We start from the raw sequence: 22,646 nt of genomic DNA on the forward strand, positions 1-22,646 counted from the left end.
CTCAGATATTCTTTAATGTGTCCTTCCCCCATGTTTTTGCGTTTAAGGCCATTGAGACCCCGAGATGCTTATAAATAGTAGAGCTCAGTTAGATTGAAATGTTGGTCTTCCAAGTTCCAATTCTATGCTCTTTTTAAATACCCAGGCATGGTGCCTTTCCCAGCCCTAATATTTTGAAACTGAAAAAAAATTATCATTTAAGTCCCAAACCGATTGTGTCCACCTCTGCCTTCTAAAGTGGTAGCGTAATTCACAGCAATGAAGAACTAAGTCTCTGCTCTCTTCATGAGAGGGACTATGGAGTGAGGGAGGAGGCAAGGATAGATAGTTCAAAACCTCTGTCAGTGGAGTATTTGGCCCATTTTGTAACAAAATCTACAATAACGATGTGCAGCAGCGGCTGCCCACCTGAGTACAGGTGTAGAGGGCTAAAAGACTTTGCATAACATTGAGGGAACAGGATTTTCAGGGAGAACTTGAGATGATAATCCTCAAACCAGGTAAGCAAGGAGTTTTAGAAGACAAGCAGCAAGGCTAAAGAACATGGAGGGGTACCCTAAATATTTTATAAAGATGAAAATGTCTGATAGTCAATTTTAGGCTGTTTGGCCTTGTTGCAGTATAAACTCAGACTTTTAGTAAAGTCAGCTTTACACACAAATGTCTTCAGTGAATGGTTCTAGGATTGTTTCTTCAACTCTACCAGGTCAGGTACTGGGTTGGTATTGTGTGATTCTCTGTTTTCTCCCTCAAATTGAAGGCTGCCATCGCCCTGTGTGAGCCACTCTTTAAAATACCTTAAAATTCAGGGTAGGAAGACAAGGAATGGAGAAAAGTGTTCTTGTAATGGGGAGAAGAATCTTTCCTAGGAGACTTTACCTCTCTTTGGCCGGAATTACTCTCATTTCTATACGTAGCTACAAGGTGGGTTGAGAAGTGAGTACCCCAGTACCTCACTGAACGACTTTAATTCATTCTTGAAAGCCCTGCCACTAAAATGGAAAGCTGTTGATTTTGTAAAAATTCCACTAATTTTAATGGGAGAATTTACAATATGTTCTATTCCAATTCAAGATACCCAAATAATTTTCCCAGATAAGAAAATATATCAAGTAAAAAACGAAAAAAAGTTTCACAGGAAATTAAGAACAATTTGCAAGTAAATAAATATAGTTTGTACACAAAATGTAACATAGAAAAAGTAGACTCAATAAGAATGGTGGCGGAGAGGGTCAGGGAGTCATTCTTTGGAAGGTAAATTTTTTTGTCTACACCACTTGTTTCATCAGCTTTCCAATTTGGGGAAGAGGGTTCAAGGTTATTTTGTACTCTAACTGCATTTAAATATAAAGTTATAGCTTAGAAAGTAACCTTTAGTACAAAATAAAAGATAAACATGAGAGTGTTTTGAAACGTGTAAAATTGCACACACACAAAGGCTACAGAGATGTAGATGATACCTCTTCATCTACACTTGGTGTCCATGTGCAAAGCAGAACATTTTGGGCTCATTCAACATGATGGTCAATTCAAATGTGTTCCATATGATGTGCTCCGACAAGTAAATGTATGATGAGTAAAATTGGTGAGTGTGACTTAGCCTGAAACTGAAATGATGTCATATCGCCTCTCATAGTATATTTGTTTAGGATGTTTTGGTGGTGAAAAAGTCAATGTATCGGGGGAAAAAGGAGTCATTGTTCAAAAAGTGGTACAACTTTTCAAGAGCCATTATGACAAAAAGTCATTAACTGAGCAATCATCATGTGAGTTAAGTCTGTACCTGGAAAGGGGGAATAGAACTGTCTCAACTGGTTTCTCATTTATCATACTCACCCTCTAAGCCTGGGCACATTGCCAACCCAAACTAAATTAGAGTGAGTATCTTCTCCTAGAGAAGGGGGTGGCTATTGGATAGGCCACTAAGCGTGTCTGCCACAAGATATCTATTCCCTTTTGAGTTCCCTGGAAAATGTGCATTATGCAAAGAGGTAACTGAGGTTGGTAATACGACTTATATATAATTTTAATCAAAGAGTTAATAGGTCATTGTCGTTCTTAGAAATACTTCACTGGCAAGCAACTGATGGCCAGTTGCTTGTGCAGAGTCCTCAGTATCTCCGAGACAGACAATAACCACTGTCCACAGAAAAAGGAGCATTTGACACTTGTCTTGAAATCTGAAGATCTGTCTGTGGCATTGTCCCTCTAGCTACTCAAAGTGGCATGTACATTCTGCTTATCAGGCTTGGTGAAGCCCCCAGTGACCATCTCCTGATGGCATTCATCATGAGTATGAAGCATACTCCAAATCACTTTCCAGATGATCAGACTTGGAACTTTCTTTTCCTTGGACTTGCTGACTTTGAAATTGAGTTGTTGATTCAATGAGCCTTTACCGAGCATCTATTGTGAATTATGCGCTCTTCTTGGCCCTGCAGAAAATTCAGAGACAAACCAGACATGACCCTTCCCTCAAAGAGCTTATGGTCTAGTAGAAGTGATGAGACATAAATAACAATGGCAAAAGGTATAAAGTGGTATCTATACCATAAAAGTAGGACAGGGGCGCCTGGGTGGCGCAGTTGGTTAAGTGTCTGACTTCAGCCCGGTCACGATCTCGCGGTCCGTGAGTTCGAGCCCCGCGTCAGGCTCTGGGCTGATGGCTCAGAGCCTGGAGCCTGTTTCCGATTCTGTGTCTCCCTCTCTCTCTGCCCCTCCCCCGTTCATGCTCTGTCTCTCTCTGTCCCAAAAATAAAAAAAAATAAAAAAAAAATGTTGAAAAAAAAAAGTAGGACAGAAGTTGTTTCTGTAGAATAATTAGGAATATTTAGCAGTATCCTTAAATTTTTTCATGTCTGTGAACTAATCATTCAAATATATTTAACCTAGGGATCCCTGGCCCCCTAGAAAATCCACACATGAGCTTCAGGTAAATTTCCTTAAAGTGTATGCAAAAGTGTGGTTATGTGTTTGATTGCATTGTTCTTGGGAGAGGATCCTTAATTTTGTCTAATTCTGAAATAAAAGCATTGTTAAATTCACTACAATACTCCCACTTCTAGAAACCTATCTTAAAGAAATAGTCAAACATGTAGACAAAGATTCATTATTAGGGATGTTTATTGTAGCATTATGTATAATAGCATAAAATTGGAAACAACCCAGATATTAAACAACTGAGAATTAGTTAATTATAGTACATCTGCACAATGAAATTTATGTTCCTGTTGAAATGAGACATCAAAAAATTAACAACATGGAAGTATGCTCATGATAAAATGTTAAAAAAAAGACTGGATCCATGGTATGTTCTCGATTATGTTTCTTTTAAAAACTCATCAGAAAGGCTAACAGGATAACACAGGAAAATGTTAACAATGATTATCTCTCTGTGTTGTGGGATTGAGTGATATTTTTCTTTAATCTTTTCCATATTTCTCAACTTTTCTGCAATGAGCACAGATCACTTCACACATGAGAAAAAAATTAAATTTATGTAAAAACTAGTAGAAATGTGGCATGGCAGTTCTTCAGTGAGATCTCTTTTATTGGGGAAATCAGAGGCCTCTTAGAGGAGGTGGCCTTCGAGTATAGCTTTGAATCATGGCTACAGCCTTGACCTTCTGAGGAGCTAGGGGAGGGCAGTCAAGCAGAGTGGTTGAAGATGTCAAGGGTTGAAGGAGAGAGAGCTCCATGTAGAAGCTGAGATGTGGTCGTGACCTAATCACTCCCCTGAGAAGTCCTGGAGCAGGGAGGGCTGGCCCACATTCAGACAAAACACCATTTTTGAGTGAGGGATGACTCCCAGGGCCTCTTAGGACCCCTGAGAAGTGGCCTACTGTCCAGAGACCCTCTGCATTCTGTGATAGAAAGTTCAACATGGGGTTACACTGGATAAATTATGGAAAGATAGGAGCAATCAAAAGTTTGGCAGGTGGACTTTTTTCAAGGGATTAGCCAGAAATTCCGAGAGTGGGATTGTAAAAGTCAGGGAAGAATAGCGAGAAAGCAAAAATATATATGTTTCTTTGTGATTTAAATTGTTTTGAAGCCAGATGTCTTAGTGTGAATCTGTACTTTTTAATCCCTTATATACCCAGAAGAAAACAAAAGCTAGTAACAGATTGATTAATGCCATATGGTATAAGATTACGCTGCATAATGTTTGTTAGTACAATTTACTATTCTACATTAGTTTAACAAGGCAATACTTTTTGAGGAACTGATTATACATTTTGACTCATTAATTCATTTGGTGAATAACACTTAAGAAATGAATGCAAAAAGGAAAAAAATATCTTTTGTGTAAAGTAGCTATTTTTTAATAACAGAAGAAAAAATATTACAAATCTGCTTATACAAGAGTTCAAGGGTACTTAAATATATTAAACAAAAGAAATGTATTATTGCCACAAAATCAACAGTTTATAGTTTGATAGTTGTATGGATATGTCAGTAAATTCAAGTTAGGAAAAAAGATCACAAAACTAGTATGTATAGATTGGTGGCATTTTGTTAAAACATATTTGTACAACATGGGGCCACAGTCTTAAGAATAGTAGATGCTATAAGGTTAAATGGAGTTGGGGGTCTATGCTGAATGGTTTAATTTTGACAAGGATCATCCCCATTTCTTTTTATGATCTCCCCTCTACCGAGGGGTTAGAAGCCTAGAAGCTACATCTCCTAGAATCTCTTGCCAGCCAGCTTCCAGGATAGAGTCCTGATAAGAGGCTTCTTTGCAAGATTTGAAAAGTAGAAGAGAAGCAGAGGCCATTAAGACAGCAGCAGGAAGGTGTGTGGGCTTTGCCAGACAGTAGATGTGAGGTTTTTCAGCAGCTTTGAGGCATTCACTTGTACAGTACCCCGTTCAGTGAGGCAGGCAGCTGAGACAACTAATGGCAGCTTCCTACAGTTCTAGCAAGTTCCTCACTTCTTTTTTTTTTTAATTTTTTAATTTTTAAAATGTATTTATTTAAATTCAAGAAAGTTAACATATAGTGTAGTATTGGTTTCAGGAGTAGAACCCAGTGATTTATCACTTACATGTAACACCCAGTGCTCATTCCAACAAGTGCCCTCCTTAATACCCATCACCCATCTGGCCCATCCCCCTAATCCTCCTCCCCTCCAGCAACCCTCAGTTTGTTCTCTGTATTTGTGAGTCTTTTATGGTTTGTCTTCTTCTCTGTGTTTATCTTATTTTTCCTTCCCTTCAGTTCTTCATTTCTTAAAAGCTAGGGGCAGCTTTTCCTGATCTTCATTCCCAAACCCCTCCAATGGTTTCTTAAGCATCTAATTTTCAGAATTACATCCTTTTCATCTTTGAATACCTAGTTTCTGGTTTCCATACCAAACCCTCATTGATATAGGGTCTTTATAATTCCTTTGTTTGCTTGCCATGATAAAATTGATTAAGCAGTTGAAATATATATTCAACCATTACCTTATTATGTCCTTCTAGGTTAAATATGTTTTAAATATATATACCATATATAGTTTTCCTACTTGGATAAATTATACAATACCTCTCCTACCCACATCACTATTTTTGTAATCTCCAGAATATGCTCCTTATACAAAATGACAGGAGTGGATCAACAATTGTCATAAAACTAAGAAAGTGAAAGAAAATCTTATCACTTCAAAATACTTATTGTTTAGCTTGAAAATATAATGATTGTGTGTGTGTGTATTTTGTAAGAGATTATATAGATCTGTTTACAAATTGGTATGAAAATTTTCTATTTCTATCAAATGAGTAAGTCAAGATTGGGACTATTTATTTATTTGACTAAACGTAATCAACACTGCTTTTACAAAAAAAAAAAAAAGATGCTCAGACTCTGTACTAGCATGCATAGTTACCAAAAGAACATAGTATATATATGTATATACATAATTTGTGTGTGTATATACACATATATCAAATATACATATGTGTGTGATTTTGTTCTTGTAGAGATATGGAAATGTAATTGAAACAATACCCTTTGGCAACTTTAAACTTCACATCTTTTCCTTTGCTTCCTCAAAGCCATTTCATTTTACCACAGGAAAAACATGAAACATGGAGTCCAACCAAGCCTGTAATGCTGCCCGCCAGATGCAATAGACTCTTTGCATGGGCTGCTATCTCAAGTGGCAACAGGGGTATGGTAGACTATTTACAAAAGTGGCCACAATAACTCCTGTCCTTTTAGCATGCACTCCCTTTTACAATGTGACTTTGTAAGAATTCCCATCATGATATGGAATCTACTTCTCCATCCCTTGAATCTGGGTTTGACCATGTGACTTGCTTTAACCAGTGGGGTATTAGAAATCATGATGGAAACAGTGATCTAAGACATGCTTCTGCACTGGACTTATCCTCTCTTGCTGTTCCTGGAACCCTGAGAACCCTATTATGTGAATAAACTTCAGCTGGCCTGCTGAAGATGTGTGGCCCAATTACACACATTGTCCCAACCAACAGCCAGCCCCAACCATCAGACATGTGAGTGAGGCCACCGTAGACTGAATAGGCTCTTGTCAGTCCTCTAGCTAACTGCAGCTGTATGCATAAGTCCAGGTCAGACCACTAGAAGAACTGTCCAGATAATCCCAGGCCAAACTGCTCACCCACAGAATCATAAGCTAATAAGTGTTTGTTGTTTTAAGCTGTTAAGTTTTGGAGTGGTAAGAATTAGGCCAAGTATAAAGTTGTGAGCCTGGGTCAGAACTTGAGTTCCATTCCCTGCCCTGGCTCTACCAAATAAAATAAAAACAAAAACCATGATGAGGATAGCCAACTACATAAATTTATGACCTCTGCCTTAGAGGAAGGCAAACAAGACAGAAAATGTTGAAAACTCTTTTTTTTCCTGTTCTAATTAGAAAATTCTGACAAATGAGTAGCTCATCACCCAATTACCATCAAAACTCAATGAAGTGAAAATGATTTTGATTCATTGAGAAATTTAAGGAAATAGAAATGAATCAGAGTCTGCATTCTTTCTTCATCAAGACTGCCACAGTTTTGCCTGAAAACAGTCCATCAACCAGCCTTGCCATAGGCTTTTGGAACCCACCACCACCCACTCCGATTTTCCTCAAGTTTAGCCATTCTTGGACCCACGATAGGCCAGGAACATGGTTTTGTTTTGTTCACTAAGTTCTCTTTCTCTGCCAGTTATAACTAAAGTAGTGACAAAATAGAAACACATCCATGGGAATATTCTTTCCCCAAATAATCTCCCTCACCTATCACATAACTTTCCCCAACAGATCATCTTGATAATTATATAGCCAAAGATTCAAGAAAGTTTGTCTTCTGCAACACAGTGATCACTTTCTTGAAATAAGCACAGTGGTCTTCCCAACTGGAATGAGTCATCTTGTGTCATTCAAAAAGGGGAGGGGACCATGCCAGGTGCCAGATGAGAGGAAGGAGGACAGGGCTCCCTTCCACCTGCACTGACTCTGCCCCATTTTCACGTGGTCACCAGTGCAAGATCTGTGGTCAAGGTTGATACTGATATTCTTTTTTTTTTTCTTCTCATAAGACTCACATGTTTTTCTCATCTTCTAGAAGGCAGGAATATAAGGTTTTGTTCTGAATTCTGCAGAGTTGTCGGGTACTGGCCCAACCCCAAAGGTAGAGGGAAGCCTCCTTCAGTTGTCCCTAAAGGCTGAGAGCTGGTTCAGAGCCATGTTTCAAAGCAGACCAGCCATTTATGGTGCCCTCAAAGTAGCTATACTCAAAATCTATTTCTTCTCACCCTACAACTCTATCAGGTGAATTGGTAAGGTCACCTCTATATCAAATTGTCTTTGGAGATATAGATTAAGGGATAAATGAAATGTAGACAGACATTGGGTGGACTTACTTCAAGATATTCACCTCTTTGGAAGTATATAGCAATACAGGCTTACCTGAAGAAGCAAGAAAAATTTCAAATACACAACCTAACCTTATACCTAAAGGAGCTAGAAAAAAAAACAGCAAATGAAGCCTAAAGCTATCAGAAGAAGGGAAATATTAAAGATTAGAGCAGAAATAAATGATGTAGAAATAAACAAAAAAACCCAGCAGAACAGATCAATGAAACTAGAAGCTGGTTCTTTGAAAGAATTAATAAAATTGATAAACCCCTAGCCAGACTTATAAAAAGAAAAGAAACAGGACCCAAATAAATAAAATCATGAGACAGAAGAGATCGAAATGAACACCACAGAAATATAAACAATTATAAGAGAATATTATGAAAAATTATATGCTACCAAATTGGACAATCTGGAAGAAATGGATAAATTTCTGGAAACATATAAACTACCAAAACTGAAACAGAAAGAAATAGAACATTTGAACAGATAACCAGCAAAGAAATTAAATCAATAGTAAAAAATCTCCCAACAAACAAAAGTCCAGGGCCAGATGGCTTCCCAAGGGGAATTCTACGAAACATTTAAAGAAGAGCTAATGCCCATTTTTCTCAAACTGTTCCAAAAAATATAAATGGAAGGAAAACTTCCAAACTCATTCCATGAGGCCAGCATTACCTTGATTCCAAAACCAGACAAAGACTCCACTAAAAAGGAGAACTACAGGACAGTATCCCTGATGAAGATGGATGCAAAAACTCTCAACAAGATACTAGTAAAACAAATCCAACAGTACATTAAAAAAATTATTCACTATGATCAAGTGGGATTTATTCCTGGGCTGCAAGAGTGGTTCAATATTCTCCAATCAATCAATGTGATATACCACATTAATAAAATAAAGGATAAGAGCCATATGATCCTCTCAATAGATGCAGAAAAAGCATTTGACAAAGTACAGCATTGATTCTTGATAAAAAGCCTCAAAAAAGTAGGGATAAAGGGAACATACCTCAACATCATAAAGGCCATATACAAAAGACCCACAGCTAAAGTCATCCTCAGTGGGGAAGAACTAAGAGTTTTTCTTGAATGGTCAGGAACAAAACAGGTATGTCCACTCTCACCATTGTTATTTAACATGGTAATGGAAGCCCTAGGCTCAGCAATCAGACAACAAAAAGAAATAAAAGGCATCCAAATCAGCAAAGAATCAAACTCTCACTATTCACAGATGACATGATATTCTATGTAGAAAACCTGAAAGACTCCACCAAAAAATTGCTAGAACTGATACACAAATTCAGTAAAGTCACAGGATATAAAATCAACATACAGAAATCTGTTTCATTTCTGTACCCCAATAATGAAGCAGCAGAAAGAGAAAGCAAGGAATCGATCTCATTTACAATTGCACCAAAAACCATAAGATACCTAGGAATAAACCTAACCAAAGAGGCAAAAGATCTGTACTCTGAAAACTATAAAATACTTATTAAAGAAATTGAAGAGGATACAAATAAATGGAAAAACATTCTGTGCTCATGGATTGGAAATATTGTTAAAATGTCTATACTACCCAAAGTAATCTACACATTTAATGCAATCCTTACCAAAATACCACCAACATCTTTCACAGATCTAGAACAAACAGTTCTAAAATTTGTATGGAGCCACAAAAGACCCCAAATAGACAAAGCAATCTTGAAAAAAAAAAAGCAAAGCTGGAGACATCACAATTCTGGACCTCAAGCTATATTACAAAGTTGTGGTCATCAAGACAGTATGGTACTGGCACAAAAACAGACACATAGATCAATAGAACAGAATAGGAAACACAGAAATGGACCCACAACTACATGGTCAACTAATCTATGACAAAGGAGGCAAGAATATTCAATGGAAGAAAGACAGTCTCTTCAACAAATGGTGTTGGGAAATCTGGACAGCAACATGCAGAAGAATGAAACCAGACCACTTTCTTACACCATACACAAAAATAAATTCAAAATGAATGAAAGACGTAAATATGACATAGGAAACCATTAAAATCCTGTAAGAGAACACAGGCAGCACACTTTGACATCAGCTGTAGCAACTTCTTGTTAGATGCATCTCTGGAGGCAAGCAAACATGAACTATTGGGACTTCATTGAGATAAAAATGTTTGTAACATGAAGGTAACATTGAACAAAACTAAAAGGCAGCCTACAGAATGGGAGAAGATATTTGTAAATGACATATCTGATGAAGGGTTAGTATCCAAAATCTGTAAAGAAGTTACCGAACTCAATACCCAAAAAACAAATAATCCAGTTAAGAAATGGGCAGAAGACATGAATAGGCATTTTTCCAAAGAAGACATCTACATGAAAAGATGCTCAGCATCACTCATCATCACCAAAATACAAATCAAAACTATGATGAGACACCACCTCACACCTGTCAGATGGCTAAAATTAACAACAAAGGAAACAACAGATGTTGGTAAGGATGTGGAGAAAGGGGAACCCTCTTACACTGTTGGTGGGAATGAAAACTGGTTCAGCCACTGTAGAAAATAGTATGGAGGTTCCTCAAAAAGTTAAAAATATAACTATGACCCAGCAATTTCTCTACTAGGTATTTACTCAAAGGATACAAAAATACTGATTTAAAGGGGCACATGCACCCTGATATTTGTAGCAGCATTATCAACAATAGCCAAACTATGAAAAGAGCCCAAGTGTCTGTCGACTAATGAATTGATAAAGAAGATGTGGTGTATACATATACAATGGAATATTGCTCAGCCATGAAAAAGAATGATATCTTACCATTTGCCACGACATGGATGGAGCTAGAGTGTATTATGCTAAGCAAAATAAGTCAGTCAGAAAAAGACAAATACCATATGATTTCACTCATATGCAGAATTTAAGAAACAAAACAGATGAACATAGAGGAAGGAAAAAATGAGAGAGAGAGAGAGAGAGAGAGAGAGAGAGAGGCAAACCATAAGAGACTCTTAACAATGGAGAACAAACCGAGGACTGCTGGAGGGGAGGTGGGCGGGGGATAGGCTAAATGGGTGATCAATATTAAGGAGGGCTTCTGTGATGAGAACTGAGTGTTATATGTAAGTGATGAATCACTAAATTCTACTCCCGAAATCAATATTACACTATATGTTAACTAACTAGAATTTAAATAAAAACTTGAAGCATTAAAAAAAAGATATTCATCTCTTTAAGGATTCCTCTCATAAAGGAACTTCACAATGTATTAAATAACTGGAGGCAAGGTTAGGAATGAACTTGGGCAGTGATGAAACGGGAAAATGGAAATATATTGCCTGTGACATTGCTTGTATTCTTGCCTGGAATTCTGATCTAGCTCTTGTATAAATATTTAATTCTTACTATGCTTGTATTTTTTTTCTCCTAAGGAAATTGTGGGTTCCTGGAGGTTAGCAAACTCAGTTTTTCTGCTTCTCTGAATCCTTCATATTGCTGAGCACAGTGTAAGCTAGATGGTAAGCTCTGTAAAGACAGGTAATATATCTGTCTTGTTTACTATAATATCCTTAGTACCTAGTAGAGTATCTGGCACATAGTAGGTACCCAATAAATATTGAATGAATGGGTGAATAAATGTGGCATCAGATATCTTATAACAGCTGTTGAATGAAAGAGTGAACTGATGAATAAATGTATGAGAATGAGTAAAGTCTTGAAATCTGGCACCAGTACGCTTGAAAAGCCTAGGGTTATGCATACGATTGGAATACAGCCCACAGGAAGAAGTGCTCTAAAAGCATACCTCTGTTTTCATCTTTCTTTTAAAGAAGCAGATGATTTCTGCTACCTTGATTTTCACTGCTTACTGAGTCTGATTCACCTGGTTATTAAAAATTGCTTCATTCATTTTCAATTCATTTCACTCCTTTGCTCAGCTTCTCTGCTTTAGGGTTTCGTTTCCCACTAATGGGGCTTGCTGTCTCTCGGCTCAATGTGACACTACTCTGAAGACCTTGGAACGGTTTCCATGGTTACTTCTTCTGGAATTCTCCCTTTGGAAACCTTGTGTTCATTCCTTACCTTTAACTTCCATCTCAGAAATTTAAATACACACCTTAGGGTTCTCAAGAGTGTTAACACTCTCCCTAGAAACACTTCAAACCACGGAGGAGAGAAATCAAGGACTTCACATTCCTTTTCTTCTGTTATGTTTGGAATGGGGGCAGATGGTTCGATGCTGAAACTCCCTGAAGTCCAGAGATCCAGAGATTTCTAGCAAAAAAAAAGAGAAAGATTTCCCAGGTTGCCGAAGCCATGATCTCATTCCAGTTGGATCCATACCACAAAAATGAGCATTGCCATCATCACCAAAGCCTTTTCTTTCTTCTTTTATTTTTCTTATTTTTAAAAACAAGTCTCCATGATAAACTTACTGCTGATGTGTCTTGCCCTGCAGTGCCTTAGATGTATTAGTGACCAAGAAGAAGTCAGAAAAGAGTAATGCCAGTGGAGATTGGGAGTCCTAGACGATTGATTTTCTTTTAGAGGAACTTCAAAAACTAAACAGATTCTTGAATGAAACTTTACTTTCTAAAATCTCCCACCCTTTCTTCTTCTGGGATTATTGTCTAAGATCTAAATAGCAAGAGACTTCTAGGGAATCAAGTTCTGAACCAGACTCATGTTGGGTACACCTGGGATACACCTGTGGATCCCAATGGACTTAAAATAAGTTTACGAGCTACGCAGTCAGTAATATAGAAACACCCCTGGCGAGCACCTCCTCTTTTATGGCTCTCTTCCCCTCTGCCTGTCTTTCCAATATTGTCTCTATGCCCTTATCTTCCCCCATGCAAGCCCTTATTATTTCTTCAAAAAGCTCCCAGCAGAGTCTCTTTCGAGCTTCCAAAGGCCCAGACTTCAAAATGAGAAGAAGCCATTCCTGGCTCTTTCCCATGCAGTTCAGTGCACTCAGCTGTGCTTTAGATTCCATGCTCCACTCGTTTGTACCCCAGAGGTGTGCTTGGCTCTGGGAAGAGCATAAGGCAGCCAGGACTTGTCCCTGGACTTCTTGCTTCTATCTAAAGTGCAGGAGGTTTCATTTGAGCTCCTTGTGAAGTTTTCTGCCTTCATAGATCCCCACACTGTGATCAGTCCTCATCTGAGGCCTGTCTGGGTACCTTGAGCCCATCCCTGTTCTACTTGGGAGCCCTGAGAGTGTCAGCAGCAGCAATGGGGTTGGAATCTGGAAGCATTCTGATAGGTATTACAGTGTAGTTGCTACAAGTGCGGGGTCTGGAGCCCAACTATGTGGGTTCCTTGCATCACCACTTTCTAGCTAAGTAATCTTGGGCAAGTTGCTTAGCCTCTTTGTGTCTTTATTTCCTCATCTGTGAAATGGGGATGATGATCATTGTGGTGCCTAGCTGTTCTGAGTGTGTCAAACTAGTTAACCAGGTAAAGTACTTAGAATAGTGTGTGGACACAGTACGCACCCAAAAGTGTTGTCTATTATTATTTTCACATCAAGACTTCTTTTCTTAGTGGGGCGAGTACTGGCTCAAGTCCCAGTTCTGGCACTTAGGGTCACTGTAATCGTAGAGCAACTCACATAACCTATATGAGCCTCAGTTTCCTATGATAATTAGGAAGATTAAATGGCTTGTTGGACACACAAACACCTAAAAATAATGATGATATAATGATTTTCCTTCTGGCTCTTAATAGTCAGGTCTGGGGGATAGTTGACATCTCTACTTTCTCTTTGTTTTTCTCATATTTTTCTCTTTCATTCATTTTTTTATTCCCTTTTTCCTTCTCTGACACTCAATTCCTGATGTTCTTATCTCCTCCTTTATCTCCTATAACTCTCATTTTGTCAGGTCATGCCAAGTCTGGGAAAAAAACAAGGGCCTGAATAACCCTTAAACACTTTTTACTAACTTCCAACTTACAGGCCCTCCTTTGGTGGGAGATATGGTGGTTGAAGGAAGGATCCCAGTAGGTCTCTTCTTTCTAGGGCCCAGATAATTCCAGCTAGGCCAGAGTGAGTGAAGACCCCGTGTAGGGATCCTGATTCCTCTCTGCTCACTGGTCCCTCATCCTGCTCAGACTGGCCTACTAACCACTGCCTCAGAGACCTGCCTGTGGTCTGCAGCTCTACAACCAATGCTGCTGCTTGGGAAGAACAGGTATTCCCTTCCCTCCTGTATCAGTTAGCTTTTGCTGCTTAACAAAACATCTCCAAACTTAGTGGCTTAAAACAATCAGCTATTTACTTATCTTACAGGGTTGGTAGTTTGGGCTGGGCTCAGCTAGATGGTTCTACTACTCTCTCAGTAGGACTCACTTATGGGCCTGCAGTCAGCTGCCACCCATATCCATGGTTCTGCTTCTGAGGATTGACTATCTATAGGCTGGGATGAGGTGGGCAACTCAATCATATGTTTGTCATGATTCATCAGGTTAGCCCAGGCTTCTTCATATGGAAGTGGTGGCAGGGGCTCTAGTAATAGTAAAAGGTAGAAATCCCCAATTTTGAATATTTTTCAAGTCTTTGCTTCTGTCACAATCACTATTGTTCCTTGGGCCAAGGAAAGTCACATGGCCATCCCTTAGAGTCAGGATGGGAGGTGACTACCCAAGAGCTGGATTCAGAGACGTGTCAAAAAAATTGGACGTCATTACTATAGCAATCACCATATCTTCTTAGAGTGTAGAGCATGGCAACTATATCCAAAGTTCTCTTCGCATATTTTTCCCCAAAGGGCTTAAGGGCCCTCACAAAAATAAGGACATCTGGTGTGACATCTGAGAATTCACAAACTAGATATGAACACTGGTTCCTCAAAATATTATGTTAGCCCTTTGTCAGGTTGCCTTCAAATATAAGCATATGCTTCTTTAAGAAAATCCAGACTTTGAAAACACCTACATTAGCAGTGGCTCTTAACTTCTTTTTTTGGAGGTAGAAGGGTAGTTACAAACTCCTTTCAGAAGCCAATGGAAGCTTTAAATCTTCTCCTCAGAGAAATTCACATTTACACATAGACACAGAATGTTGCTTATGATTTCATGGGATTCACATATTTCCTGAAGTCAAACCCCAAGTTAAGGAGCCTTTCATCACAGGGAGAATATATACTTTTATAAAATAACCCCTCTGAACCCAAAAGGATTTGCCATGGACTTGTTTATTCAAAGGAAATATTGTTTAAAGTGATTTGCAAGTTACCACTACCTTGGGTTTATCCAGAATGCTTCCCAAAACATTATTCAATTTAGTTAGCTTGCTCTTTAATGTAGGAAAAATTCAATTTCCACCTGACTTTTCAAGAGTTGCATTAATTAAAGGCCAGATAGACTCATTTAGATGTGCTACTCTGTTCAGGTTGGTTCTTATAGATATTACATACATAATGGCACTATGTTAGAAAATGTGGCCAAGTCCAGCAAAAATATATGGACCATTAAGAACATTTGTGAACAGATCATCTCTGTGTTAAAATCATTCTCTTATAATGATTTTCTAAAAACCAAGTTCTAAAGTCTGAAGACTTTATCATATCATTTCAGGATGCTTTTGGATTCAAGTAACATATGACCCAACTAAAATGGGCTTAAACAATGAAATAGGTTTGCTCTAGGGTTGGTGGAGCCAGTGGTTCAATGACATGGTGGCTCTCTTTCACTTCTATAATACTCTCTTGTATTTCCCTCGTGGTTCTAAGAGAATTGTGGCAATTTTGGGTGTTACATACAGGGGACAATAGCCTGAAGCAGGAGCAAGAAAGATCCCTTTGTATGAGCAAGTCCAACCTTCCCAGAGACCTGTATCAGGCATTCCCTAGGTCTCATTGGCCAGCACCTAACCTGACAATGTCTGAACTGGTCACTTACAAGGGAAAGGCTAGTGCCCTGATTGGCTTAAACCAAAAAAATGTCTTCTTTGGTTTTGGCCTGCTCTGAAAGACATGGCTTCTTCTTGAATGATAAAAAGAAAAAAAAACAGTGTATTCTTAGTAAGAAGAAGAAGATGAGAATCAAATGGCCTTTGGCTGGGCAATACACAATGCCTTCTGCAGTGCTCTTTCCCTTAATACTCATTTTGAAAGGGTAACTTTGCTCCTTTTATGGAGCAAGAGAGAAGTAAATGCTTTTGCTAACATAAGTCATAGAAGAAAGGACTTCTGAGATATCACAAAGATTGTCTACAGAACATTTGGGAAAGAAGGTGATGGTTGCCAGAAAGGGGAAACCAAGAATAATGGCTCAAACATGAGGGACTTGAGCAAGAGACAGTTTGTAGAAGACGGTAGTAATATAGGCTGGGAGGAAGGGTGAATGCAGTGCAGAAAAGAGATTTAGCATGAAGCATAAGGATTAAATAAGAACATGTTAGAGAGGAGGAGAATGGCAAGTGTCTCACATGTTGTATTCAGCAAAATGGCAGAAGAGAGACTTTGAAGGGGAGTGGTGATGGTGAAGGGGCAAGACAGTGGGCCCACATATGGAGCAGATCCTCTGTGCCTAGCATGGGCTGGCTACTTAGAGCAGATGCTGTGATGCCCTGCTTAAGGTCCACGGTCCTTTCAGGATGCTCTGGCCTATTTTCAACTGCCAGTGTCTGCATGTACATGCCCAAGCACTCACTCCTGCCCCCTCCTGCCCCCATGACTGTGGAAAGATAGGGGAATTAACACCCTCCTGGAGTAACCCTCAACTAATGACTCTCAGGAGTTGCTATATAAATATCCCAGTTCCCTCAGCCTTTGCTTGGGATAATTCTGAGCTGAGGGCTTTACACTTTCCCAGAGTTTTCCTGCAGGATGAGGTTCCAGTTGCCGACTATGACAGCCAGCTTAACAATGCACCCTTTATTGGCTGTCCTCCCTTTCCTGCTTCACTTCTCCTACTTCCCTACCAGTCTTGTCTGCACCTCCCAAGTAAACTAGTTGCACCCAAAGCCTAGTACCATGGTCTGATTTATACACATTATCTTGTCCAATCACTACAACAACCCTCAGGGTTGTAGGTATTATGAGCCGCAATTGATAGATGAGGTAACAGACTTAGGCAGGTCAAGTGATCTTCTCAAGTTTTTTTCAGCTGTTAAATAGCACAGCTCAGATTGGAATCTGGGTCTGTCTTGTGAAAGCCCATGTTCTTTCCCTAGTAACAATTTGTATCTTAGTAATTTTGAACATGATGCTAGTGCAAACACTGGAGGGCCTAGGTAAAGCCAAAGACTGTGGGGCTGCTGCACCACATGTCCACAGCCTGCCCTCGGTGGCAGCTGGTTGCTTTAAAAGCACTCCTGAAATCATTGTTGCACTATATGCTAACTAATTTGGATGTAAATTTTAAAAAATAAAAAATAATAAAAAACAAATACATAAATAAAAGGATTTGTAATCATCAGCCCTTTCCAGGCTAAAGCCTGAGAAGCTGATGCAACATACCTGCCTGTGAGCATGGTGAAATGAAGAAGATCAAAGATCATAATCATCCACAGTGAGTCAGGGGATCCATAGAAAACATGGACACTGGCTTCATGTTACAGCCTAAACCAGAACTGATAATGAGAACTCAAGGTCTGACTGACCATTATTGCCTAGAGCTCTGACTACATGGAAGAACTTTCCAGGCAAGAACTTGACATGTGATATACTTCATACATGGCTGAGCTATTGAGACAGTATGATGGACAGGTTAGGAGATGGTTTTAGAGTCATCTAAAAGAGGCAGGTTTTAGAGTCAGACATGCCTGAACTAGAATCTTATTCTACCACTTTCTAAGTTTCCAGCATGCTAGCAGCTTCCCACCTCAAGGGCCTGAATCTCCATTTCTTTCCTGTGGAGCACTCTCTCCCACATTGTATTGGGGGTGAGTTGACATCCCTGGGGGAAGCCCCAACCAATGAGGAATAGAAGTCAATATAAATACTGCAACCTCTCCATCTTCTAGTGGGATGATTCTGAGGCATGTTTCACATAATTTATCAAAGGTCCCCAGCACAGTTGAGCCTCAGTTGCCCAGAGCTGTAACCCATTCATTAATGAGGTCATTTATTTGGTTTGTGCTTTCCCTGTGTCACTATTGCCAAGTTGCTTAGTTTTCTTAAGGCTGTGAAATTAGGATCACATCTTCATCATAGGGTCGTTATGAAGATTAAATGAGCTCCTGTGGCACTGGGTGTTGTATGTAAGTGATGAATCACTAAACTCCACTGCTGAAACTAATATCACACTATATGTCAACGAACTCAAATTTAAATAAAAACTTGAAACTACAAAAATATAATTGTAAATATAAAAAAATTAATGTGGAGCACCTGGCTGGCTCAGTCAGTGGAGCATGCGACTCTTGATCTCAGGGTTGTGAGTTCGAGCCCTATGTTGGGCATGGAGCCTACTTAATTAAAATTTTTTTAAATAAATTAGCTCGTATGTATAGAGTGGTCTGTACATAATAAACGTTCAATAAGAACGTGGGGGGTGTTAAATTACTGATCCCTTCTTTTCAGACTTTAGGCTCCATCCCTGCCATTCCAGTTCCTCCACTAGGTGGCAGAAAATCAACATTCATCATCCATGGAAGGCCTGCCTCTAAGAGTAAGTAAAATAAGTAAGTTAGAGACCCCGAGGGACTAAGGTCGGTGTGACATGAGAAGGGCAAGCCTATGATTAAAACCCAGTCCAAATAAAGAAAGCAGTCCCTGAAATTCCAGCCTCAGTCAGATTGGTGTCTGATTCAAGGCTTTGAAAGGTAGAGACTATTGGATGAATTCCCAAAGCAACATGGGGAACCTGTATGAGAGAAGAAGGTGGAGTCTGTTTGCAAGAAATTACTGGGTGCTATTTTCCCATGCCTGGGGTAATCCTAAGTCATGGGAGATGACTAGGAGGTGGAAGAATGGCGAGGAGCCAGGGAAAAACCAAACAATCACCTGAGCAAAGTAGATCTTGATAAGAGTCAGCATGATCCTCTAGTCAGCTTTGGGACAAAATCTTTCAGAATTATTTGGTATTCTTTTTGATGAGATATTTGTATCATTAGACAAACCATACCAGCTAAGGATGAATTAACTCCCTGGTTAAAAGATGGGGAGAATAGGGCATTTATCCACTGGCTTCAATCTTTCATTGGTCGAGGGTTTACCCTGGGACATTAACTCCACCATGCTTACAAGGAGTTAAAGTGCAGGCATTTGAAGTAAGAAGCTATTGGCATGTTAGAAACTGTCTACCATATCTGTTGATGAACTCAGGTGGGTAGACGAGATACGGCATGGGGGCATCAGCAAAGTGCTACAGCAGTGCTTCTCAGACTTTAGTGTATGTACACATTACCTGGGAGTCTTGTTAATATGCAGATTCTGATCCTGCAGGTCTTGGGTGGTGCCTGAGATTCTGCATTTTTAACAAGCTCCTAGATGATGTTGATGCTCCTGGTCCACAAATCACATTTTGAGAAGCAAAGACTATACTGTTTTTTAAACCAGTCCTGCTGTTTCTTTCATCATCCCACATCATCATCAACCCCAAGCAACACTGGAGGCACCAGGGTCCCCAAGCTTTGGTCTTCCCCTCTATAGACCTCATCTTCATCTTCAAAATGAGGGAGGGTGTGGGGCTTGGATTAGATGAGCTAACTGAGGTGGTGGATGGGGGGAGGAGAGAAGGGAGGAGTTTTTAAAATAGGATTTTTTTTTTAGTTTAGAGAGGCAGAGCGAGCCGTGGAGAGGAGCAGAAGGAGAGAGACAGACAGACAGACAGACAGAGAGAATCTTAAGCAGGTTCCATGCTCAGTACAGAGCTTGACCTGGGGTGCAATCCCATAACCCTGGGCTCATGACCTGAGCCAAAATCAAGAGTTGGATGTTCAACTGACTGAGCCACCCAAGAACCCCTAACAGAATTTTAATATTTAGAAAATATTGAGTCTTTAAAAAATAAAACTACAAAAAAGGAAAGTAGGAAGAAATCTAGGATGGCCAAGATCCACAGAAGACAACTCCATGTTCCTAAAAGATTCCCATCTCCTGAGAGTGAGAGGTGATATTGTAGTTTCCTGAGGGATGGCCTAGAGATTTTTGTTTTTATATAAAGAGGGATATTGGGGCATACTGATTCTAAAAGGCCCAGAAAAGACTGCATTTGATGATCTGTGTGACCTCATTCCAGTCTATTATCTTTCCACTGAATTTTCTATAAATCTATTATAATATCATATTGCTGATTTATATCTGTCTTCCCTACTGGTCTGGAAGCTTCTCTGGCCAGGGATTCATCTCTATCTCTATCACATGCTCTAGTGCCTGGCACACAGTAGATTCTTAGTAATCTTTGAGTGAATAAATGAATGAATGAATGAATGAGTGAATAAATGAATGAATGAATCTATGGCTTTCTTCCAGGTCTAAAACGAACTGTATCATCATGAAGTTGAATCACATACTGGCTTTTCAGAAAGGGTCTTTTAAGATATATATATATTTTTTTACCTATGTGGTACCCACTCTTTTGCAGTTTTATTGTGACAGAATTCTAGCCACACACAACCCCATGTCCGGTACTTAATAACCCTATGAATTAATGTGAGGTGCTTCAGAGCAAATACCATTTAGTGACATCCCAATGACAATTTTTTTGGCTGGAGAGTTGTTTGAAAATGGTGTTTTGGAGCAAGAAACATCTGCCTTGGTTTGCTGTGGAAGGGGAGTCTATGGAATACATTTGGATGGGCTCTGCCTGATTGAGCTTGCAAGGAGAGGCGGAGGCACCACTAATTACATGTCTTGCATTATGGGTTGGAAATAGATACACAGAGCAAATGCTGTGGCCCACAAAGCCTCAAAAAGCAATGAAAGCAACATAGACTTCAAGTTCATTTTCAAAATTCCCAGCATTGCAGAGCAGAGCCAGCCATACAATTTATCCTCTTTTTCACGTGGCACTTAAGTCACAGAAGAATGAACCAACAGAGGATCTGGAAATCTACTTGAAAATTCAGGGGGAAAAAAAAACAACAAGAACCCCACAGTGGCAAAAAGGATATCGCAAGTGACAGTGTTAACATGTGATTTTCACTGGAGGTATTAATTAGTAACTCCCTGGGGCCCTTGATATCCTTGAAACAAGTCAGCACCATTGCTTGACTTATACAAACTTGATGGCACTCAGTTAAAAATTGTTCTTCTCCAGGTAGGTTTTAGTTGTAAAGTACCCAAAGATAACTTCCTAAAAATGAGGAGAGTGTTAGAAATAGCAAGCAGAATGAGAGGCCCAGATGGATGGTGAGTGGGAACAATGAGGAGCCCTACCCCTACGTTCAAAAGATGAAGTCTATGATTATAGGACAATGAGACTATCTTAGCAGTAACTCATTAAGATAAAATCTGGTGGTGTTTGGGCAACAGCAAGCTCAGCAAGAACCATCAGTGGGAGGCAGGCTCTCAATGGCTAAATATCTGTGGCAGAAAATAGTTGGACTTTCTAGCTTCCCTTGGTAGGTGTGGCCATGTGACTGAGTCCTAGCCAACGGAATGTGAGATGCCATTTCCAGCTTGGCCCACACATGATCTTTCATATTCTCTCCCCTTCTAGCTTGATAGAGGCAGAAAGGGTGACTTTGGAAGCTGTGTATTGAATATAGCAGAACTGCTAGATGGAAGAGGCATGGGTCACCACTGCCTGGAGGAGAGCCACCTGTCAATTGGGACTATGTGTGAGTGAGAAATAAACCTTTATTATGCAAAGGCAATACTATATTTGGGTTTATCTGTTATAAAAGCTTTCATTACCTTAATTAAATATTTAGTCATTGGCTACAATAATAGAGGGATTATAGGAAGAACAAAGGAAGGTACAGTATTGCTGTTCTTTCCTGGACATTACCCTGTATATAAATGAAAGACAGGAGTGATGAGGAGGTGGGAAATGATATATTGAGGAGGATAAAAGCAAGGGGGTTCAGCCTAAATAAAATTTTCGCATGGAGTAAGAATATATAATATCTATCTTGAAGGTTTTGAAAGGGAAATTTTAGACTTCTGCTGTGGAGTTCTGGACAGCAAAGCTAGGAGCAGGGTTTGCGCTCAATATAAAGAACTTTTTAATAATTAGCACTGCATGAAAGTGGAAGGGCCTTTCTTATCAGGTTAAAGACTTTTCTCCATCTTTAGTGGAGGCTATTCATTGACCACTCATATCAATTCTTCTTCCTCTCCTCCCCTGCTTTTGACTACAGAACCCCAATTTTGTTGAAGTATTATCTCCATGTGATTATGGGAGAGGGACCCCAGCCCCAGCCCCTGGGATAGATCTTCGTTAGTCCAAGCCATTTAGCACATGGCATTCTCTTAGTAGCTCTTGGTGGTCCAGAGGTTGGTACATACCCTGAGCTGGTCCAATCAGAGTTAAAGGAAGCTCTTGTGTTATATGGTTGGGGAAGAGATTTTCCCTCTCTCCTGCTGGACATGCATCAGGACTCATTAGTCTCCATGCTCAATGGCACTCGTCTTGTGGCCATGAGGAGAACCAGCCATAAGGTGAGATCACCACTGAAGATTACAGAGCAAAGAGATGGAAAGAAGCTATCCATTGAACTGCTGATGGCTCCTTTACCTCTGGATTTCACCTTGAGTTGGGGTTTTTATTATGTCTAGCTTAAAACATCCTAGTTGATACACTACCCGTAAGGAGTTTGGGAATACAGGTTGAATGCTGTCTTGTCATCAGGGACGTCAGAGGGAAATTCTAGACCGGGCAACAAGT

The sequence above is a fragment of the Felis catus genome, chromosome X (genome assembly GCF_018350175.1).
Source record: "Felis catus isolate Fca126 chromosome X, F.catus_Fca126_mat1.0, whole genome shotgun sequence".
Lineage (NCBI taxonomy): Eukaryota > Metazoa > Chordata > Mammalia > Carnivora > Felidae > Felis > Felis catus.